The sequence below is a fragment of the Vicia villosa genome, linkage group LG7, assembly GCF_029867415.1.
Source record: "Vicia villosa cultivar HV-30 ecotype Madison, WI linkage group LG7, Vvil1.0, whole genome shotgun sequence".
In the NCBI taxonomy this organism is placed as follows: domain Eukaryota; kingdom Viridiplantae; phylum Streptophyta; class Magnoliopsida; order Fabales; family Fabaceae; genus Vicia; species Vicia villosa.
Genome location: NC_081186.1, coordinates 49130159 through 49140365, shown reverse-complemented (window position 1 = coordinate 49140365; position 10207 = coordinate 49130159). Strand labels below are relative to the sequence as shown.

At 38.0% G+C, this 10207-nt stretch overlaps 1 pseudogene; it reads left to right on the top strand.

Annotated features, from left to right (window-relative positions):
• Positions 1–9588: 9588 nt before the first annotated feature.
• Positions 9589–9931, top strand: LOC131619002 (histone H3.3-like; annotated as a pseudogene).
• Positions 9932–10207: the final 276 nt, after the last annotated feature.

Sequence of the window (10207 nt, the reverse complement as noted above, 5' to 3'; positions counted from 1 at the left end):
GTTTCTAAAGAGGTATGAACGTCTTAGACAAGATTACCTCGAAAGGCTTCTAAAAAAAAATATGGAACGTCTTAAACAAGATTACCTAGAGAGGTTTCTAAAAAGATATGAGATATCTTAAACAAGATTACCTAGAGAGGCTTCTAAAAAGATGTGAGATATCTTAAACAATATTACCTAGAGAGGCTTCTAAAAAGATATGAAACGTCTTAAACAAGACTACCTAGAAAGGATATGAGATTGTCTTGAACAAGATTACCTGGAAAGGCTTCTAAAAAGATATGGAACATCTTAAACAAGATTGACCTGGAAAGGCTCTTAGACGGGAGATGATATGTCTTAAACAAGACTAACCTAGAGAGGTTTCTAAAAAGGATACGAATTATTTTAAACAAAATTACAAGGTTAACCTAAATATGTCTTAAACAAGACTGACATAGAAAGACTTCTAGCGATGATAAAAGGTTTTATCGAAGGCTACCTAGAAAGGTTGATAAGCGTCTTGGAGAAGACTACCTCGAAAAGTAAGAAAATCTTTGGTTGTTTCTGAATTGCCTTTGAAGAAAGGCTCGGAATAAAGCATCAAATTATTAAGATTAAATCGTTGAAACGATCGTATTTGCACCGTATTTGGATGAGGATATCCTTTTGACTCCGGAGTGACCTGGAAAGGCGAATGTTGAATTTATGCAATGTTATGATGCATGTGTCATGTAATGAGATTCTCAAAATAATGAGAATTATGCATGTACGCCGTTCCTACATTGTAGGTTGTAAATATACAAGCGTAGGAAGGCCAATTACGCAACAATGCTCCTTGTGCGATACTAGCGTGATTTCCTCAATATCAGAAATTTTGAGAGACGCACCATTTGACTTGAAGGAAATTATCCTTAGAGGGAACTCGAATATTACCATGTCATGCCATAAACCTGATATGCACTGCCCCAGTATTTGAATTCTTGAAATATATACCCCAGTCAATAGGATCCTTGATTGTATGCCCCTATAACCCTCGCTATTTTGCCCCTGTTTAGGAGAACCCCCTAGATGTGGTTCACCCGGTTCAGAGATCTTTATTAGCAATGATCGCCTTTGATTAATCCAATCTCCCTGATGCTAGGTATTGGTTCGAATGTGAAGCAGACGCTTTTCAGAATTAGTCATGCGTCTTGGTCGTGTCCGATGGACAGAAATTCGCTGAATACTCAGAATGAGATGATGTCTTCTATGAGATTACCTGAAGAGGTTCCTGGAAAGGATATGAGATTGTTTCGAACAAGATTGTGCTTTAAACAAAGCTCGGGGAGGCACGTTTGCAAATAGGGTCAAAGAATCCCAGAGAGGATAAAGACTATTTCGGGGAATATGGTGTTTTTTAACAAAACTCAGGGAAAGACATTTTGAAAAAGATTACCCTAGAAAGGATAGGAGACCGTCCTAAAGAAGACGGTACCTTAAACAAAGTTTGACACGGTTTATAGGAGAAATTTGAACATGTCTGAAAAGATTGACGGGTGTCTTTGAGAAGATTACCTAGAAAGGTTCCTGGAAAGGACAAGGGATTTTTTGGGAGAATATTACCTGAAAAGGAATATCTTAAAGAAGACTGAAAAAAGTCAGGAGACGTCTTACAGAAGACTACCTAGAAAAGGTTTTTAGAAAGGAATATGTCTTAGAGAAGACTATCTGAAAAGATTTCTGAAAAATGACAAGAGACACCTGGAAAGGTTTGTGGAATGCGTCTTAAAGAAGACTATTTGGAAAGGGGCTCCTAGAAAGGATAATAGATATTTGAACATGTCTTAAAGAAGACCACATGGACAAATTGAGGGGTGTTCTATAGAAGTTCCTGGAAAGGACGTGAGAGTGGTATTGACAACATTTGATACTGAGTGACCTTTTGCAACGTGCCCCCTGGTAATGGACTTGCCCCATGGGCTATTCAGAATCCTTGAGAGACTCCAATGGATCTTGATTAGATTTCCCCATGAAAATGGGACAATGATGGGTTATGCCCTGTATACACCTTGGCCATCTCAGTCATGTGTAAGAGATGTTTCTTCTTTTGGTAAGCTTCCTTTTTTTGGAAGCTATTTCATCCGTCGGTAGGATTTTTTTAGTCATTAGCCATGCCCCATGCAACTTCTCCCTGATGTTAACATTTAAATCTATATAGACAAGTGTACTTTATAATGAAATTCATAAGATGCAAATGCATATGTCTGCCTTGAAAGTTTAAAAAAACATTTTTAGTAAAACAAAGTTTTTTTTTTTGTAAGAAAGTGACATCAACTCAAGAATTATAGTGGACCTTAAGGAGTCGGGATACTTTGGCAACGGTATGCTTTCGAGCTAACCATGTTTCAGTTAGGACTTTTAAGGGTGGTAACGTGGCCTGGTTCACGGTTTAAAGAAACAAAAGATAGAGGCTCAAAGTTTATTTATTCCCATCCCAACCTTCGCGATGTTCTCCTGTCCTATGCTCAGTTAGCTATGCATTTAGTCTCCAAAAGAATTTGGGAATTGTGACATTGACATTTATGATGGTTCAAAAACCAAATGTTTATCTGCAGAGGCAGTCATTCTCCTTTTTTTTGTAGTATTTCCTTTTGTCGAAGGTACATAGTAACCTTTTTTCGGATTTGTTATCCCTAACTTTTCCTGAGCTGTTTGTTTTAAACCTACAGTCAGCGGGATGCCCCAGTTTTGCCTAAGTCTCCTTAATAGGTTTTGACTTAGCAGGCTTTTGCATTGCTTTCTTTTTTCTTTGTTTTCCTTTGCGGATATTGACTGCCGGAATTAATGATGACGGGGAACCATCGGTGATTATGTTCAAAGGAACAACTTGGAATAATTAAGTTAACTGAGCAACTACCCTACCCCAGGTCATGTATTAAGGGTTTTATTTTATATGAAGGAAAACTCCTACTTCTTTAGGCTCAAAGGGGTTGACGAGGGATTAACATCCTTATATCTCCACTGTTTGGGAATTGAAACAATGCCTGTACATCGTCAACACGGTCTGTTCGAAAGCATGGTGTATGAAATTATGGTATCGTTTTCGTCATCCTCCCTCAAAAGGTGTACGACTTTAATCGAGAGTTGAATATCACAAGATGAGAAAACCGAGTAAAAACACAGTTTTAAATATAGTGAGAACACTAGGAATGAATCAAGACAAACGTAAGCAATGCATTAATGATTTTTGAAAAAATACATAGCATATGTCATAAGACTAATGTTTAAACAAACAAAAAGAAATTGCAAATGGAAACAAAACTAATGAGCTAAGAAATCCTCCTTCTAGCCACCTATGGTGTTAGACTTGCTAGGATCTTCGAACTCAATGAGCCCTTCTTCAATCAAATCTTGGATCTTGTGCTTCAATGGACCACAATCCTCTGTATCATGACTAGGACTATCTGAATGATAAGCGCACCTAGCATGATGCTTGTACCCAGGAGCGGGGTTAGCTGGAGCTGAGTATGGAGGTAGCAGAGTTATCAAATTCTGACTGAGCAGGTGCTGCAAAGCTTGAGACAGCGGCATGTGCAATGGGGTAAACAATCGTTTTGGCTTGGACCTCCAGGGGCGTTGGCCACCCTGTTGTTTTTGCTGATCCTTCTGTTGTAGTGTTGGTGTCTGATTAACCAGGATCGCTCCAATAGTATTGGGTTCCCTTTTTCCGTCATATGACTTCTTTGGATGATAGGAACCTGAGGGTGCCCCTTGTATCTTTCCATTTTTGATCCCATCTTCAATTCTCTCACCAATGACTACCAAGTCCGAGAACCCTGAAGATACGCTTCCGACCATCTTGTCGTAGTACGGCCCTTGCAAAGTGCTCATAAATATGTCCACCAGCTCTTTGTTCATTAGGGGAGGTTGGACTCGAGAAGCCATTTCCCTCCACCTTTGGGCATACTCCTTGAATGATTCATCCTTCTTCTGTGACATGTTTTGTAATTGCATCCGATTGGGTGCCATGTCCAAGTTGTATTTGTAATGCTTTAAGAAGGTGTTGGCTAGATCATTCCAGCTTCTGATATAGGATTTCTCCAGTTGCATGTACCAGTCAACCGATGCTCCACTCAGGCTATCTTGGAAAAAATGCATCATCAACTTTTGATCTTGAGCATAAGCAGCCATCTTTCGCACATACATGCGTAAGTGATTCCTCGGACAAGAGAGTCCCTTGTACTTTTCAAAGTCGGGTATCTTGAATTTATGAGGAATAGTCACATCCGGCACCAAGCTCATTTCATAGGTATCCACATCGAAGACATCATATCCTTCCATTGCTTTCATCCTTTCTTCCAGCGCCTTGATTTGTCCATTCTCCTTGGAATTCTCCCCAGAATCAGCAGAGGTCATCTTTGGTTGAGGGACTTGATCTGTGTCATTAGTGTCCCCATACTGTAGATCCAAGTAGTCCTCATCCCTAAGCGGATTGTTGATTGGAATGCGAACTGTGCGAGACGTCCCTTCTTTCTGAGTAGTAGGGATAAATACTTCTTGAGAGGCCTCCCCCTCTTCATGAGTTGTAATAACCCTTTTTGAGGAGTGAGCTTTTGCCTTGTGAGGGTCATGACCCTTAACATATCCTAACAATGGGTTGCCATCCTTAGGTATCTCTTCATACTGATCATGAACTTCCTTAGCTTTGTCTTGCTTATCTTTGAGGTCTTTCATGAAGCTCAGCACTTGGGCCATTCCTCCCTGGAGGTCTTCAACAGTACCCTTTAGTTGGGTCATTTCCTCACGAAGGGCGGCTTGATTCTGTTCTAGCTGTTCCATTGATTTCTTTTGCTGAAATCTTGTCTGATAAGACGGTCGGGATGTTAGATTATCCTTCCCAATGGTCTCTTGCTCTGAAGGTAAAAGAGAGATCTTCTTTCAATGCCATGAAAATGATATGCATGCCATGAATGATATGTTTTATGCGTGTTTATGCCTTATCCACATCCATTAGTTAAATATAATAACTCCTTTTTTTTATCACCTTTTTTTTTTATAAGACCCGATGCAAGAATGCACATGATGCATGATGAATGCCACAATTATATGAGATATATATAAGAAATAATGAAAGCGTACAGTTAAACACATAAGCACCTAAGCCCTAGGTTCATAGGTTCGACGTAACGGCTCAGGAGCCTACCCTTCCCACGGGAATGTTCTAGAAGGTCTCATGGGATTGTTCGTAGCCGCCGAGACTTTTTGTCTCTTTGGATTTTGGAACAACTCATTGGTCCATGAGGTTCGAATTTTAGGGGTTGGTTCCCAGAGAGATCAGCTAAATACCCAGTCCAGCCCTCAACAAGGTCGAGCCTCGTATCAGACCTTTCCGAATATTTAACCCACTCTGAGTGGAATTATAATAAGACTCGTAGGCGATGTATTTCCCCTCTGGTCATTATTATAATCCCCACGCTTAGGTTTAACGCAATATATATCCCAGAAAATACAGTAAAACAAGTAATAATTAAATAAACATTTAAAAATTACTGTAAAAGATAATTACTGTAAATAAAACCATAAATAAATTAAATAAATAAATTAAATTAAATATTTAAATAAAGAGAAAAAGAAAAACCCAAATCCTAATTCACAACCCTAGTTTTTGCCAAATTAGCCAAACCCTAAAAAGTTCGCCAAAACCTAGAAAAGTTTGCCAAAAATCCTAAACCCTGCCAAACCTATAGGAGCATAATAATTTACAATTTTGTTATCACTATCCCCAGCAGAGTCGCCAGCTGTAGCAACCTGCCCTAAAAATTAAGGAATTTAGAGTCGCCACCTATTCTGAAGGGCGAATAGGAAACCCTACGCAGATAGAGATTCAGGGTAAGTTATTATAATCAGGTTGAGGGAAGGTGTTAGGCACCCTCAACCCTTTCCTATTGGCTTTGAATCTAAGGTAAAGGTTTATGGCTAAAATATTAGGATTTAATGGCTAAAGAATTGAATAGGGGAAAAATTGAGATTTTAGGGAGGGGGACTCGCCTTGTTGCCAAGTGCCTACGTACCTCCTTAGGGAGGATCAGAGTCTACGTAGTTCGGGCACAGGATTGTACGCCTTAGAGTTGAATTGTGAAGTTGTTTTGAATTTGATTTGAAAATCGCAGTTAAATGGATGAAAATCCGTAGTATCGTGGTTTAGTGTGTTTTAGATGTTTTGGGCGTACAACCCTGATTTAAATTTGTCACCGTTAGATGCGGTGATCGATAGATTCGACCAGTATAGCTAACAGATTGATGAGCATTGCTGGTTACTCAGATCGATAGATTCGATCATCGCGGGCAGCAAATTAATTGTGTTTTAGTTTTTGGATATTTTTTATCTCTCGTCTAAAGCGACTAATAACTTTAGTCGGGTCGAGGAGAGAATTAAACTTGAATCGATTATCATTAATAAACAAATTAGAATCGATTATATTATTAATAAAATAGACTAAAATCAATTATATTATTTAATAAACAGATTAAAATCAATTATATTATTAATAGATAAATTAGATGATAAAAAAAAAAGTATTCCCCGTCTACTGTGACTAATGGATTTAGTCGGTTTGAGGGGGAAATTCGATTGAAAGAACAAACAATTGAATAATTAGAATTGATTAATTTTATTATTATTTTGATTTTATACCAGGGGGTGTATTTTGCATTGGGTAGTAATTCTGGGGTGTGTGAGCAGTAAGAGATTAGGCCCATTTAGGATTTTGGTCTGTTAGGATCATGTATGGTGAGGGTGTATGGCTTATGGTGTGCGTTCAGATTAGGGTCCATTGATCTGGATGAGATGATTCCGAATCAAGATCCAAAGCTATCTAACGGTCTGCATGTGCTTGTGATAAGGGTGCGCAGGGAAGGGTGGCACACTGAATCACGTTCAGTGTTGCAGACAAGTGGCCATGGAGGGGCCACTTGTCATCATCCCATGAAACATTTTCATCTACAAAAGGACTCCTACTCCGATCCGCCCCTCTTTTCCTTTCTTTTTTTTTCTCTCTCTTCTATTCCTCTCTCTAAAACGCTCTCTCCTCTCTCTACAAACATTCAACCGAACCCAAAAAAACGAAGAACACCACCGCATACGCCACCACAAACCACCCTACCCCCGCCGTGAAACCCAGGTTTTCCGGTTGAACTTCAACCGGAACCTTCATACGTTCAAACCAAAACCCAGAAAAACCCAGATTCTAACCCTAACGCCAAGAACACGAACCTAAAAAACTCTAAATCAAGCCCAGATTTCTCGAGTAAACAAACATCAACATGCAACCAACAAGTATTAAGCTAAGTCCGAATCAAATTGTACCTTTGGTCTCGATTTTCTAGATCGCGTGAACTCCCTCCTGATTTCCTTCTTTCTTCTTCTTTGCAGGTTCCGGCGCAAAGATGAAGATCCAGACGGCGGGTTTCGGCTATCCCTCCTCTCCCCTCGTCTAAATCTTCTTTCCCTCTTATACTTAGGGTTAGGTTTTTAGTTAGGAAAGATTAGATTAAGGTTTTAGGATATTTGATTCGTTTGAGATTCGATTCAGATTGTAATGAAAATTTTTGATTCAATAAGATCCGTTTAATCTCTGTTTTCAGATTTGATTCCATTTCCTTCGAGATTTGATTACGTTTTCTTAATTGATTTTCGATTGTTTGCGTTTTGATTCAATTCTGCTACGATCCATGGGCCTGGATTCGAGTTTGTTCGCATCTAGGGTTTGTGTGTTGCGGCGGCGCCGCTGATGGTGTAAGGAAGGAGCTAGGGTTTGTGTGAAGAGAGGGAGACGGTGAACAGGGTCGGGTTAGTTTGACCCGCCTGTTTGATCCAACAGATCCACGGCCCAATTACTTTTTTTTTGCTCGTTTTTGGCCCAACAACAATGTTTCAGCAAAAAACACTAATAATCTTTGATGAATTAATTAATTATTTGACTAAGATAATCAGATTTCTTTAATGATAATATTTAAACTAATCCTAAATTAGATTAACACAAGCTGGTAGCATAATTATCCTGCATATTTGTGATAAAACTAAAAATAGGATTTCTCACAATAAACCAATAATTCTAAACTAAATCAAATAATATTTTACACTTAAAATCAATAATACTTGTTTTAGTGACAAATAGAAGATTATTAAATGATGAGGTAAATGGGCCTAAGATTAATTTGGATCTCAAATTTTTCTATTCACACCTCTATTTTATTTTTTAACCAATTTTATAAGGGTATTTTATAAGAGATCGAGTTTAACAATAGATATATTAAACCCTATGGCTCTTAATTTTTAACACCCTTAGTAAATTAAAACGGGAATTGTATCGGGTAAATTTTGGGGTATGACAGCATGTCATATGATGAATAGGATTCCTTTGAAGATAACCGGTATTTCTCCAATAAAGATATGGAAAGGTAGATAACCAAATATCAATTATTTTATAGTGTGGGTGTGTGTATGATATTACAAGAACATGGATTCTAAAAGAACTAAATTGGATCATTGAGGGATTAGATGTGTTTTCATAGGATTTGCATCCAACAACAAAGCATATAGACTTTTAAATCTGGAGTCTAATGTAATTGTTGAATTCCGAGATGTGGAATTATTTAAAAACCTTATCACAAAAGATAAGGAATCTGAGATTTTCACGAGTGAAGAATCTCGTGATGAATCACAACCTAAGCCTAAGATAATAAAAGAGCTTGAAAAGCTAAGGATCTAGGACCAAATGAAATTGATTCTCAACTTATTTCTTTTTATCTAATTGAAGGAAATTTCAAGAATGATATTCATAAGATTCTTATTACTCTTTAAGTAGAGGATGATCCTAAAACCTATAAAAAACAATAGCTTCAAGGGACTCTTTCGTTTGGAAGAATGCTATCCAAGACGAAGTGGATTCAATTATTTCAAACCAAACTTAGGAACTTGTCATCTTCTCAAGGGATCAAGGCCCATTGGAGGCAAATGGGTGTTTAGAAAAAGTATCATAGTGATGGTACATTAAACACCTACAAGTCTAGAATAGTAGCAAAAAGGTATAGACAAAAGGAAAGTTTTGATTATTTTGACACATACACACCAGTAGCAAGGACGGCGAAAATTAGAGTATTGTTTGCATTAGCTTCCGTAAATGATCTTATGGTTCATCAAATGGATGTTAAAACAACATTCCTAAATGGAGATCTCGATGAGAAAATCTACATGGACCAACTACAAGGTTATGTGCTTCCTGAAAATGAACATATGGTATGCAAACTTGTTAACTTCTTATAGGGTTAAATACGTTTTTAGTCCCTATAAATATGCGACCCTATAATTTTAGTCCCTATAAAAAATTTCTTCAGTAAATGGTCCTTGCAAAATTTTCCGTCCCCAGTATTAGTCCCTCCCGTTAGTTTTCACTAACGGAGGCTGACGTGGCACTCCACGTGGAAGACACTTGACAAAAATATGAAAAGGTTTAAAATTGCAGGGGTTTTAAACCTCTTCTAAACTAACCCAGGAAAAAAATGGTCATCCCAAATCATAGGTTCTGAAAACCTAATATCTATTTTCTTTGCATTTTCTTTCTTTTCTTCTCTCGCTCTCGTCATCCCAAATCATCAATTGCTCGTACATAGTAAACAACTCGGAAATCCACAGGCGGTAAGGCTCCAAGGAAGCAATTCGCCACCAATGCTGCAAGAAAATCTGCTCCAACAACCGGTGGAGTGAAGAAGCCTCATCGTTATCGCCCTAGAATCGTCGCTCTTCGTGAGATTCGTAAATACCAGAAGAACACTGAACTTTTGATCCGTAAGCTTCCAATCCAGCGTCTTGTTTGAGGATACTAATTTGTGTGCGATTCATGCTAAGAGAGTTAACATTATCCCTAAGGATATTCAACTTGCGCGTCGTATCGGCGGTGAACGTGCTTAGGGTTATGGATTATTAGAATTTAGAATTTGGGGAATGTTTTAGGGTTTTATTCAATTCAAATTTCTTTTATGCATTCTGTAGTTAGTTATTTGTTATTAAGACATTATGAATTATATTTTGTAAAAGATATATAAATTTGAATGGTGACTAGTATTTTTTGTTGACAATTTGAAATCTAGGTTGTGTAGCGTTCGGTCATTGCATTTTGATTTGAATACCTCTATATGAGTTTTTCTTTTTGATTTAATTTCTTTGTTCCAGAGAATGGCCGCCGTC